The sequence below is a fragment of the Typopeltis vanoorti genome, chromosome 2 (assembly GCF_054136105.1).
Source record: "Typopeltis vanoorti isolate ZY-2024b chromosome 2, IOZ_Tvanoo_1.0, whole genome shotgun sequence".
NCBI lineage: Eukaryota > Metazoa > Arthropoda > Arachnida > Uropygi > Thelyphonidae > Typopeltis > Typopeltis vanoorti.
The window spans coordinates 160,618,056-160,630,189 of record NC_143550.1 but is presented as its reverse complement, the minus strand read 5'-3'; the positions used below and the strand labels follow the sequence as shown (position 1 = coordinate 160,630,189).

General features: G+C 34.3%; 1 protein-coding gene and 1 non-coding gene across 2 annotated transcripts in view; both read left to right on the top strand.

Moving 5' to 3' along the window:
• LOC150109579 (uncharacterized) overlaps window positions 1-12,134 on the top strand; it is a 114,136-nt gene that overhangs the window by 62,261 nt on the left and 39,741 nt on the right. The window lies entirely within an intron of this gene.
• On the top strand, window positions 3,001-3,088 carry TRNAY-GUA (transfer RNA tyrosine (anticodon GUA)). Its single transcript is given in 2 exon segments — window positions 3,001-3,037; window positions 3,053-3,088. It is a non-coding gene; the product is annotated as a tRNA-Tyr (tRNA).

Sequence of the window (12,134 nt, the reverse complement as noted above, 5' to 3'; positions counted from 1 at the left end):
ATTATTAAATCACTATGCCTTAATGCATAACATTGGACATATCCGCAAGGAGATGTGGTTTGCATTATGGGAGATACTGAGATAGGAGTGATGAGATCTTTTACCACCTTTGCAACGAGTTGCCTGGTGTTGTACTACCTTACCCCAGTCCTGAAGATACTTTCAGGCGCAAACTTTGTTTGCTCACACTTGGATAAAGGATTAAACTAAACTTATTATAGTCTAACCAAGTGAAAAATAAATTCTCAACTAAGTTATTGTTATTATTATTATCTGAGACCTGCAGGGAGTCAGGTCTTAGATGATAATAATAATAATAGTCCACACATCACCGAAACCAGCTGTCATACCTTCCCTTAAAGTCATTCACACTAGATCAGTGTTTCCCAACGTTTTTTGGATTATGCCCCACCTCAACGGCTCAAAGTTTTGATGCCCCCCCCACAGCATAATAGTCGGCCAAGTTCTGAAAAAGTATAATATAAATATGTACTTCAAATAAAAAAGGAACATAGGTAAAATTGTTTTTTATTCGACTTTCTTCAATGAATATAAATTTTATATTACACTTTGTATATTATAAAACATAAATCGAACTGAACTTGGGAAAATAAAGTCCAAGTTAATGCGATCCTTGAGCTTGATGTCTGCTGCAAAGAGTTTTTATTTGAGGTACTAATTTAGTCATTTTCAATCTCAAATCCACACGGTATCCAGATGATTTTTTTTTTTTTTCAGTAATAAGTCATTTACAGCAGTGCTTCCCAAACTTATGGATGCCAAGGCCCCCTTTGGAAAAATTAAAATATTTCACGACCCCCTTCGAAAAAAAATCGTAATATAGACATATATTATTATAATATTTATTGTATTTATATTCAATACAATTTATATTCAAGATTTTGCGTTTGGTTTGTAATATTTTTTGCGTTTCTTATCAATACCTTTGAAATGAAACTGATATGAATTAGCATATAATAAATTTAGTTTAATCCTTTATCCAAGTGTGAGCAAACAAAGTTTGCGCCTGAAATTATCTTCAGGACTAAGGTAAGGTAGTACAACACCGGGAAACTCCGAGCAAAGGTGGACCAAGCTCTCATCACTCCTTGTCTCAGTAAGTGAATAAGCATATATTTACTAATATTCATTAATCGCCGAAATACGCAAGAAGTAAAATTTGTGAATCAACACCAATGTGTCATTTTTTCCATTAAAATATAAAAAAGAACAAAAAAGAAATAATGAATAATAAAGATTAAATATGTTTCTTTTAAGATTTAAAAAATCTACTTATTCTTAAAACATTTTAAATGTGTTTTCATTATTTCACGGCCCCCCCCCTCAACAAAACTTACATCCCCCAAGGGGGGGGCCGCGGCCCACAGTTTGGGAAGCGCTGATTTACGGCACTAAAGCCACATCAACTAAATATGACGACGGGAAGGGAAACAGTATTTTTTTTTTTTTTTTTTTTTTTTGCAAAACTAGTTGAATTTCGGTATTTCATTTCTGTCTCATCAGAAAGCCATGCAATTGTTCCTTTTATGTTGAATAAAGTTCTAATGGACTCATCATTTTTCTTTTCTGAGAGATCTTCTTGATACTGTATTTATGTTGACTGTTGTACTAGTGGTGTCATCTTTTTTTCTCGGAAAGTCAGGGTTGCAACATCGACAATTTATCGCCGACAATGGTGAGTTTTTTGAGTATATCGGTGATGAGGTGACGAATGCAACATCATTTTCTAATTGCCCCTCCCCAAAAAAATATTCAAATTGTCCCCCTGTGGGGCGTACGCCCCACGTTGAGAAACACTGCACTAGATGACACTCACTACCCCTAAAGGAAAACTATTCCGCTCACGCATTCACTGCTCTCTGGGAGAAAAACCTAGCTCTTATCACTTTCTTAACTGCAAACAAATTTAACTTCAACGGATGCCTCCGTGTTCTCTCCCCGCCTTCCATATAACGAAAACTTTCATCAGATAATATCCTATAACACCCATTCAAAAGTTTTTAGACCTCTAATCATATAACTCCTCTTCTGTAATTCACATACTCGAAATTTGTCCTCATAATCTAAATCCCATAATCCGGATATCTTTTTAGCTCTTCTTTGCACCATTTCCACAGCTTCTTTATCCCCTTGGAACCTGAGAGACGAAATCTGAGCACAGTAATCCAGGTGTGGTCTTATCAAAGCCTTATAAAGAGGCAAAATGACTTCCTTATCCTTACATGTCAAGGTTCGCTTCAACATGGCAATTATCTTCTGAGTTGTATTTGCAACTTTTCGCTATGCGACCTTTGAACTTCAAATTCCTATCCCCCAGATCTAGTTATCCTTTACAGTAAAACTGACAGTTTGAATTACAGGGTTGCCAACAGCAAGTGCTTATTATTTTCGTATCTGAGTAATGGGAATACAGTAATTAGCCTGATGGAACTTCTTGTTGCTGCTAACAATTCTTTGTTGCCAATTAAAGCTGGGTCAGACAGAATTCGATTTAATTCACTGTTGAAGGTCAGAAAAGGAGCCTGGAGCGACTTTTCTTAAGGGATTTTTGAAAGAAGTTATTTTTATTAAGTGCGAGGCGTGATCTTCAAAAACAAAAATCATATAGCTTGTGAAGATTGAAAGTAAAATAGAAATGAAAACAAAAACATACGTTTGTTATGCCACTAGCAGTGCTTAAGGAAGAGTCGATTCCAAAAAATTAAGTACTACGTGTGTAAACAAAGAATAATTGCCACAGTCCAATTTTTTAACAATAACAAAAAAAAGACGTTTTTACTAAACTGATTTGTCATTTGTCAGGACTTTCACTGAAACTCCGCTGATGTTAGTGGTTATTATTACAAATTAGGAAATTTGCAACGTGCATTTCCACTTATATGAGAAAAAAACAAACAGAAATTACAGAATCTAGTTCAAAGAAACAAGTTTTTCCTATAGTGCTGTATTTAGTGTCAAGTTTCAAGAAATCCCACGCAACCGTCGATAGCTCAGTTGGCAGAGCGGTGGACTGTAGTTGAATTTAACAGGCATCCATAGGTCGCTGGTTCGACTCCGGCTCGACGGATTTTTTATTTTTTTCCCCTTTCTTTCTTTTAGTTTATTACAAACGCGGAATTAAAATTTCCAAACATAATTTTAAAGCCAAATATAGCTTCTTTTTCTCATTACAACGTTGGATTTAAAGCTGAAAAATTATGCCTATAAGAAATATGTCATCCATTAATGAAAGTCTCACTAGCGCCATCTAATGATATTATATATCATCTTAAAAATTAAAATTCGGAGAATCTTCAAATGGATACAGGTAATCTTACTTCAATTTTTCATTTTTTTAAAAAATAGAATTTACAATACTGTCCTTTTTAGAGAATATGTATTCTAAATTAGATTTATTAGATTGACTACGTTGGTCAATAGACATATTTTCAATATATGAAATTAAACTTTGTTCGTGCGTTATGCAATTTGAAGACATCTCAGCTCCATAATCTCTCCATTTAAATGGAGAAATTACGAAGATGAGAGATTAAATTTAAATCTCTCCATTTAGATTTAATCTCTCCATACAACTACTTTAGTGTTTGGCAAATTTCTCTTTTATTCCATATAAATTTATTCAACTGATTCCCCACCATATTAGTTAGTTTCTCAGTCGAAGATTCATTTCTATATTTAATTTGCCGCTTCCACTAAATTTTATGCTTAAATAGCTGAAATGTTTAACATGTTCTGCAGGTTTTCTATTCAAGTGCAGTTGATAATTTCATGTTCATATCTATTTTCATTGTCTTTTGTCTTTTTATTGTTTCACATTCATACCAAACCTATCATATCAGTTGTTTCTTTTAATAGAAATTATTCGGCTGATCCTTCTCAATATTTTCTAGTACTGTTCTGACACTACTGGTTTAATTTGACAATCGTTCATAGTAGTTACGCCTGAGATATCTTCAGTTTTGATATCACCTTTTTCATCTGTGATCCTATTACAGTACTCTTTCCTCAATTTCTAAGCTTTTTTAATAGCATACATAACATTTTGCACCCTCCTGATATTTTCTTCATTATTACTAAAATCTTCTGATGACTTTTTTCTTTAATTATTAGCTCCTTTTACAGCATACTAAATTCCTGTTACAAAATATATAGCAGAATTTTAAAAAGCAAACTAATGAAATATTCCGAAAACTTTATTTTAGAAATACAGAATGGATTTAGAAAAAGACGATCAATAAATTAATAAAATAATTAATTTATTTTAATATGTTTTATTTAACATGTTAAAAGAAAGACAAATACCAAATAATATCCTAAAAACTATCACAAGTATATATGAAAATAATCAAATACAAATAAGATTAAATCACGAGCTATCATATACGAGAGAGATAAACCAAGGGGTCACCTTGTTTATCTTTAAACAGGGATGTCCCCTCTCAGCAACTCTTTTTAATATTTACCTAAATGAAATAATAATAAAATGGAATAAAAATTTCCATCAAGTATTAAACTTTCTCCTACTGTGAACTTAAACACTCTCCTTTTTTGCAGACGACCAAATAATAATTACAAATTCTGAAGATAACTTACAGAAAGCTATTTTAGATCTAAATGAGATAGCCAAAGATTATAGAATGATAATATCAACAGAAAAATCAAAAACTATGGCCTTTAAAAGACAAGATCACGCAAGAACCAAAATAATAATAGATGACAAGATCTTAGAACAGGTGAATTCATTTAACTACCTAGGATGTATGATCACATATGAAAAAGATATAAACGTAAAAATTGCAAAATATTTACAAATAACAGGTGTAATTAACTCTATATTTAAACCAAACCTAGTTCAAAAACAAAGCAGACTAAAAGTATACAATACATTAGCCCTACTAGTTTTATTGTATGGAAGTGAAATCTGGACAATAAAACAAAAAGACAAACAAAGATTAACAACAGCAGAAATGAAGTTTATGAGAAAAACTGCAAAGTATACCCTATTTGATCACAAAAGAAAAGAAGAAATTATGAAAGAATCAAACCAAGAACCAGTAATAGAAAAAATTAAAAAATATAAACATAAATGGGTGGAACACGTTCAAAGGATGAAAACAGAAAGATTACCAAAACAAGCCTTAAAGTGCAAGCCATTAGGAAAAAGAAAACGAGGACGTCCTCTTAAACGATTCAACGATGACTTCTAAGGCCGGAATAGGCCATGCTAGGCCTAAATCCTTGATACGCATGATGAAACTAAGCTATATGTAAAAGGAGCTCATCATCTTTCCATCTTCTCTCGGGGAACCTGCTGAACTTACTATCTACAAACTTTTGTTACACTTTTTTTTTTTCTTTTCCAAGGCTGCGATTTTTACTTATGGAATTCACCACGAAGTTTGGATTAAAAAAAAATAAAAATTCTTGCATATATATTTTACCTCATGGCTTCTTAGCTGAATCAGTCAATGTTTTCTTCAGCCTGCCAATGAGTCTCCAAGGTTTGGGCTTGCTTTCAAATTCTTTCATTTTTTCCTTGAATAATATTTGTATCTTTGAGTCGACACTTTTCAAAGTGTTAGTCTTGGAATCTTTTCTGTAATCTTTGTACATATTTTTTTTCTCAATATGATATTCATTTCTATCCTGCTTAAAACTTAATGCTGACACTTTCTACTTCAAATTTCCTATATATTCTTGTGTCCTGAACAACGGTGTAAATGTGTTTATCAACAATAATATGGTCAATGAGATTTTTCTTATTTCTTTTCCGTGTGAATTTGTGCACATTTTTTTAAACCTGTTTGTCCTTCTACGGATGATCCCTATGCTTATTATCATTAGCAGACGTTACGTCACTTTTGAACTTAGAGAAACCAATCGAATATTTAAATTCTACTCACTGTTTCCTCCCCGAAAGCAAACATTAACAACTTTACCTCCCCCCCCCCACCCAATTAGAAAACAGAGCTTAGTTGCATTTTCACTGTTTTTTCGAAGTCGTCCATTTTTTGATGAAGCAAAAATCGCAAGAGATGCAATATACAATCCTACTTTGAAAGCTCCTCAGGTCACACATGCAATAACTGTGAAAGAAACTTCGAACAACAATAAAAAAAAAAAAACTATCACGTCGTAAGTGTAACAATGTCATCTGGCTGGTTGTTTGGAAGTTGTTGGAACTCACGTCTAGTCGAGAAAAATCAGAAAAATATACACTGTTGTATAAATAGGCAACTCTCCACCAGTTAGTGATAGTCTGAATCAGCTATTTTGGCCCGTTCTTCCTGTAATATGACCACTAGTTCATGTACCGTTGCTAGATGCATCGGTAGGGCTCGCACCTCATTTTCCTCAAGCCATCTTGTAACAGCATTTGAACCGTGGTACAGTGTGCGCTGTCGTGCAGAAAGAAACATGGGTCTGTTCCTTAACACGTTCAGAATGTATAAAGTATTGCATTATCAAAAAAAAAAAAAATTATATCCGTAGACATTCATCCTTCCAAGCATCGCGATGAAAAGCCTGAGTTCATACCAGGAAAAACAGCTACATACCATTACACTTCTGCAACCATGATGTGTTTGGCATATTCCCCAGGTATCTTGAACTCACTGCCTATCTAATCCCATCAAAAATGATATATATACAGTATATATATAGAAAAAAATCATCGCTCCATATGACAGACTTCTAAGGCTCTATATACCAATGACGATGTTCTTACTATATACACAAATATGGTCTCCGATGGTTCTTACTATAATTGATGTTTGGCTTATGTGCAATTGCCTTTCCTTAGAAATCGGGACTGTGCATCTGTTTGCGTAGTTCATCCCCGCTACCGACCGAAATCCTGTATATGCTTTGAACTTCTGGTTGATTGTTTTCATGTGGGACCTTTGAGAATAGTCTTAGATTCTTCTAAACACCCTTTAGTCCAGCTATTAAGCTTTCTGGGTTTGTTGTGATTTCTTCGCCGTCAATTCTCACATTTCGATTAACTGATAATGTTGCCTATGGCTTTGGGAGATGCAGTCTTTCACCAGTGTGATGAATGGATGGCCTCTCAAGACATTCAAAGTCTGGAAGTTCTCGACATGCCATTGTGACAGCACACAAAACATACAATCGACTCTGCAGTCCGTTTGCTTACATAGTAATAATACAGGCTACGTGTGACGATTGTGTCATTCTGAAACGGGGGTGGCAGTCAATGTAAAATTCACCTTTGTTAGGAAAATATACCCTAAGTTTAATGTCGAAACTATGTACCTGGCGTTGATGTTTTGACACTCTCAGGAAAGATAGAACACTGCCGCTAAGAGGATGGTGTCTTTTATATATTACTGCGATACAGAAGATGGGCTCTGAAAAGGACTAAAAAACGCTGTGCAGTATTTGTACCATCGGAACTTGTTTGGTGTGGTGCAAACTTTTGTTTGTCAGTTACTTTGTAGGAGAAAGTACTTCTCGACTAAAATATTTATTAATTGTCAAGCTGAATCGCTGTGGCTTCTCTCTCTCGTCAAAGGTAATTATTTGTCATCGGTGGAAAACACTAATTGTGTTTGCGATTATTTATAAAAAAGAACTTTTTTTTCTGAACCCGTAGAATGCGTAGTATAAACATTTGGAAGGCGTAGATAATGAATATTCGATTTAGACAAATTTTTCCGGTTCCTTGTTTCTTAATAGGGATTCCCAAAACAGTAATGACAATATATATATATATATATATATAATTTTTTTAAAAAATTATTTTAAAAATATTTTAAAATGAAATAAAGTCAATAGAAGCCTTTGTACATAAGTCGTTTTTTTTTTTTTTTTTTTTTTTTTGACTAAGCTACGGAAACTTTGAAAAGACCTGAGTTCGAATCCCATCTAGGACGCGAAGGGCTTTTCAACTGAAAGTCAGTTACCGGTCTCGTGTGGAGGTGGAGGCGAAAGAGTTGTTTCTCCCGGTAACTCGGAAAAAACATCCCAGAAAACACGTAAACGCAATTTACAGCCATAATGTACTAAGCAGTTAGGAATAACCGTTCTATCAAAGCATTAGTTTCTAAGAAAAGTTACTTGGCTGTGACAGGCCATTGAGCCTAACATGCAAAGGAAAATGGGAAATAAAATCTATTATGCAAGACTTGTTTTCACTATATTTTATTAGCATTCACACTACATTATTTTGTATTGACTATTATATAAAGTAAAAGACAAATGTCCATCCAACAGGAACTCCGTGCGTTTTGCATGATAGCTCTTATACATGCTGACTCAGTTAGCCTCAGTGACACGTGATATTTAACTTCCTTTGATATAGTCGCTAAGCCTTCATACCTTGTTGACGATAATTTCAATAACGACAGCATTGACGAAGTTTAATAGTCTATACGACATCGAATGATATATTCTTATTACGTATAACAAAAGTAGCTTTTGATTACTTTAAACCAAAGCCCTTTATTGTAGCTCAGGTAGGAATCCACTTTTAACTTACTCATGTGAATCTACTGAGCATCATGAGAATTCGTTCGAATACAAGCATTATAACGAACACTCTGGATTACATGTTTCTAAACCCGTTATTTTTATTATGGCCATATAATTGCATTCACTGACCTTCCTTGGGCATAAGATATTTTGTGAGTTAAAGTAAACTTTCAATCTAGTTGAGAGAAACACGAAACTCGTCAATAATCCTATTTCTTGTTATAGTAACTTGGATGTGTTACACAGAAAAGATAGTGTGTTCAAGTGATTCCGTGCGATGGCGCTGTTTGCACAGTGTTGCTATTTTCCGTGTAATTGGTAAGGTAGATTTCCATTGCTGTTAGGCAGAACTTGCCAGTGTGCAGAAGGAAGGCGCCAAGATATCGATCCAGTCCATCTTGATACATAATTTATAAAAATATTCCAGATACTAAATTTAATCTTTGTTATTTTATATACATCAACGTCGTCTACTTTTCTAAAGGATATTAATAGCCATTTCACTGAAGAGAAAAAAAAAAAAAAAAACCGAAACGATAGTTAAAAAAGATAATAATAATAAAGATGACTTTCAGTCAGATTTGAACCACTGACTTCTACAGTCTACCACGCGCTGCCAATTGAGCTATCAATATCTACGATCAATACACGTTTCTACAGTTTATTATTGTTGTTGTTAATGTTGTTTTAGCCTAAAAAGAAGGAAAGTTGGTTGGAGTTGGTTGGATAGATTTATAATGATGCAACACACCCAATTTGCCTGTTTTTGTGGCAAGAAAAACACGAATTTCCAAGAGGAAAACTACCATGGCCCCCCTATATGAGACCAGCCACTTGCATTCAGCTTAAAAGACTTTATATAAAATTTTTTCGTATATAGGGTGGGAAGGATGAATTGAACGATGGACAGCATATTTCAACATGAAGATGTGCATAAATTAATGTACAAATATCCACACAAGAAACAAGGAAGGAATAAGAACTGCGTTATTGTGGATAGTAATACCTTCAGACAGGTTCAGGATATTCTGTTTTCTCTTTATCTATTTACTCCTCGCTTCGAACAGTTTGAATGAACTCAGATATACAAACAGTACTGGGATAAGAGGGAATGAACGTAGTTAATGCATTAAAAAAAAGGAACATATCAGTTAAAATTAAAATTGCATGGATGCTTCCATAATACAAAGGACAGCTAAATTATAGTATAAAAGCAGCTATAAAAAGGAAGAATATAGAACAAAACTATATGTAAGAAAACAATCTGAGGAAAGGGAACTTCAAAATCTTATTCGGTGCAGCTAAACTAGTGATAAAACAGTCGAAAAATATTCACAAATACACTTAGGATTGAATTTCAACAGGGGAGTCGGAAAAATGAGAGGGGAGGAGATCTGGAATACGTAGTAATATTCTTTATGAAATGCTTACATGCACAGGTTTTTTTTTTTTTTTTTTTTTTTTTTTAATGTGGTAGTAACTACGAGTATATCTCCTGCTGCAGATGATTGAAACCAGAAGAATCGGAATGAAGCTCTCTTGGAACTAATTTCTAAACAGAAAATAAAAATAAAAATAAAAAATAAAGTGAGAGTTACAGAGAAATTTCATTGTGAAATGTAGCTAAGGTCAATCGGACGTGCTACTAGCTGATCAATCAAACAGCAATATTCTTGAAAATATCACTTTAAACGTGTGGGGGAGGGGGGGGGGGGCTTAGTTCTCATATCAAATTTCTGCAAGAGTATTCTGGACTTTCCACTGTTATGACGAGAACGAAAATGTATGCTGAAACTGGATATCTGTTGCAACAATTTCCGCCAACGAAAGAGAAAAAAAACAAAACAAAAAATAAGTATCACGTTTCACTCGGACAGAAAGAGAGATCGTCGTAAAGTACGGAAGACTGAAAATAGAAATAAAAATGAAGTAAATGGTTATCTGAGAAAAGAAGACATAAGGAGCACGTGGCATCTGGATTGAGAGCTAGATGGGGCTACTTATTTTCATACTTGAGTTGGACTGTTTGAAATTTCTACTTCATTAAAAAAAAAAAAAAGCAGACTTCAAAGAAGTGCGATGCCACCAGAGGTGTTTTAAGGCCTGCTTGACTGAAGGTAAAAACAACGAATAGAACTCAAATATGTAATTGATTTTTACTAAATTCAAAAGTCAAATGACGTCTCTTGATGATAATGAAAACTGGGGATGTCCATGGAGAGAGGGGGGGGGGAAATGGCGATGATCAAGGAATTCTCTCTTGAAAATAGACGCACTGCTTCAACGAAGTTTGAAATTGTATTCCGCTCATGTCAAACATTGTTGACACAAGGCGACAGACTGCAGCAAAAAAACTCTGTTTTGTCTGTACAGGAATTTTTTTACTAAAAATGGCACAAGTATTTTTATACACCTCCGCATATGGCACCCTGAGATTTTTTTTTTTTTTTTTTTTTTTTTAGAAAATTAGTGCGGAAGTTTCAACAGTGATGCGAAAAATGGGAGAGAGAGATTGCATGAGAATGCCGCTGTACCACAAAACAAAATGCGATGGGAATAACTACAGAAATCAAAGAATATCAAAATGTAGTCAAATAGCTGAAACTTAAGAATTTCGAAACCAACTTCAACAGCTTATGAAAATATAACCTTCGGCATCAGAGTTGCCTGTGGTAGATCCATGCCGGAAAGGAATGCTTAATCAAACGGGTTCCTATGCAAAGTTCGTGGTCTTTTTAAGTAGTGCAATATCAAGGCAATTCCGATGCCAAGAAGGGTGCATTCTCATAAGTTGTTCAGGGATTTTAATATTTCAATAGATTTACAATGTCATGTTGGAGCGAAGCCTTCTACTCTCTCTCTCTCCTCTAACAATTATAGCATTCGGAAGATTTTTTGATGGCGCCTTGGAACTAAATTACAGGATGCAAAACTCGACTCAAATCCTTACTAACAGACAGCCAACGCAAGAGATGATAGGCAAAATAACGCGGAGAATACAGAGAAGACCTCTTTGGAAAGTTCAGGGACCGTTACTCTATAAAAATTATATCCTAAGTATGTTGTTTGAGCCTCCGTAGCTCAGTCGTTATAGACCAGTGATGGTGAACCTATGACACGCATGTCAGCACTGACGCACTTGAGGGTTTCAGGTGACACACCTTGGATGTTGAAAAATATTAGTATTCTGATGAAAAATCTGCGATAAATGGTGTAAGATCGCTCTCAGTTAAGACGAAGGTAGGTTTCGGCTCATTGAAAGAATTATATTTTATAGTTAGCCTATTTCTATTTAATTTTGTAACAGCCTATAAACAACGAGCGTTTTAAGTTTACGTTTTCTTTCTTAATCATTATAATTTCTGCACAGTCATATGATATTATAAAAACTTATAAAAATTATTAGCAATATTATACGATACAAACTTATAAATACGTGCTTTATATATTATAAACTTAAAGTTTTCATTTGACTTCTGTGTGAAATGACCGGTACGAACGTACCGGTAATAAATGTGGCAACCCCGCTGAAAGAAGTAGTGGTAGTCTTGCATGGTCTGCCATTTAAGTAATTTTAGTTGCTGGTGTATAAGTCATTTCCAGTAATTGTTAGTTCTGAT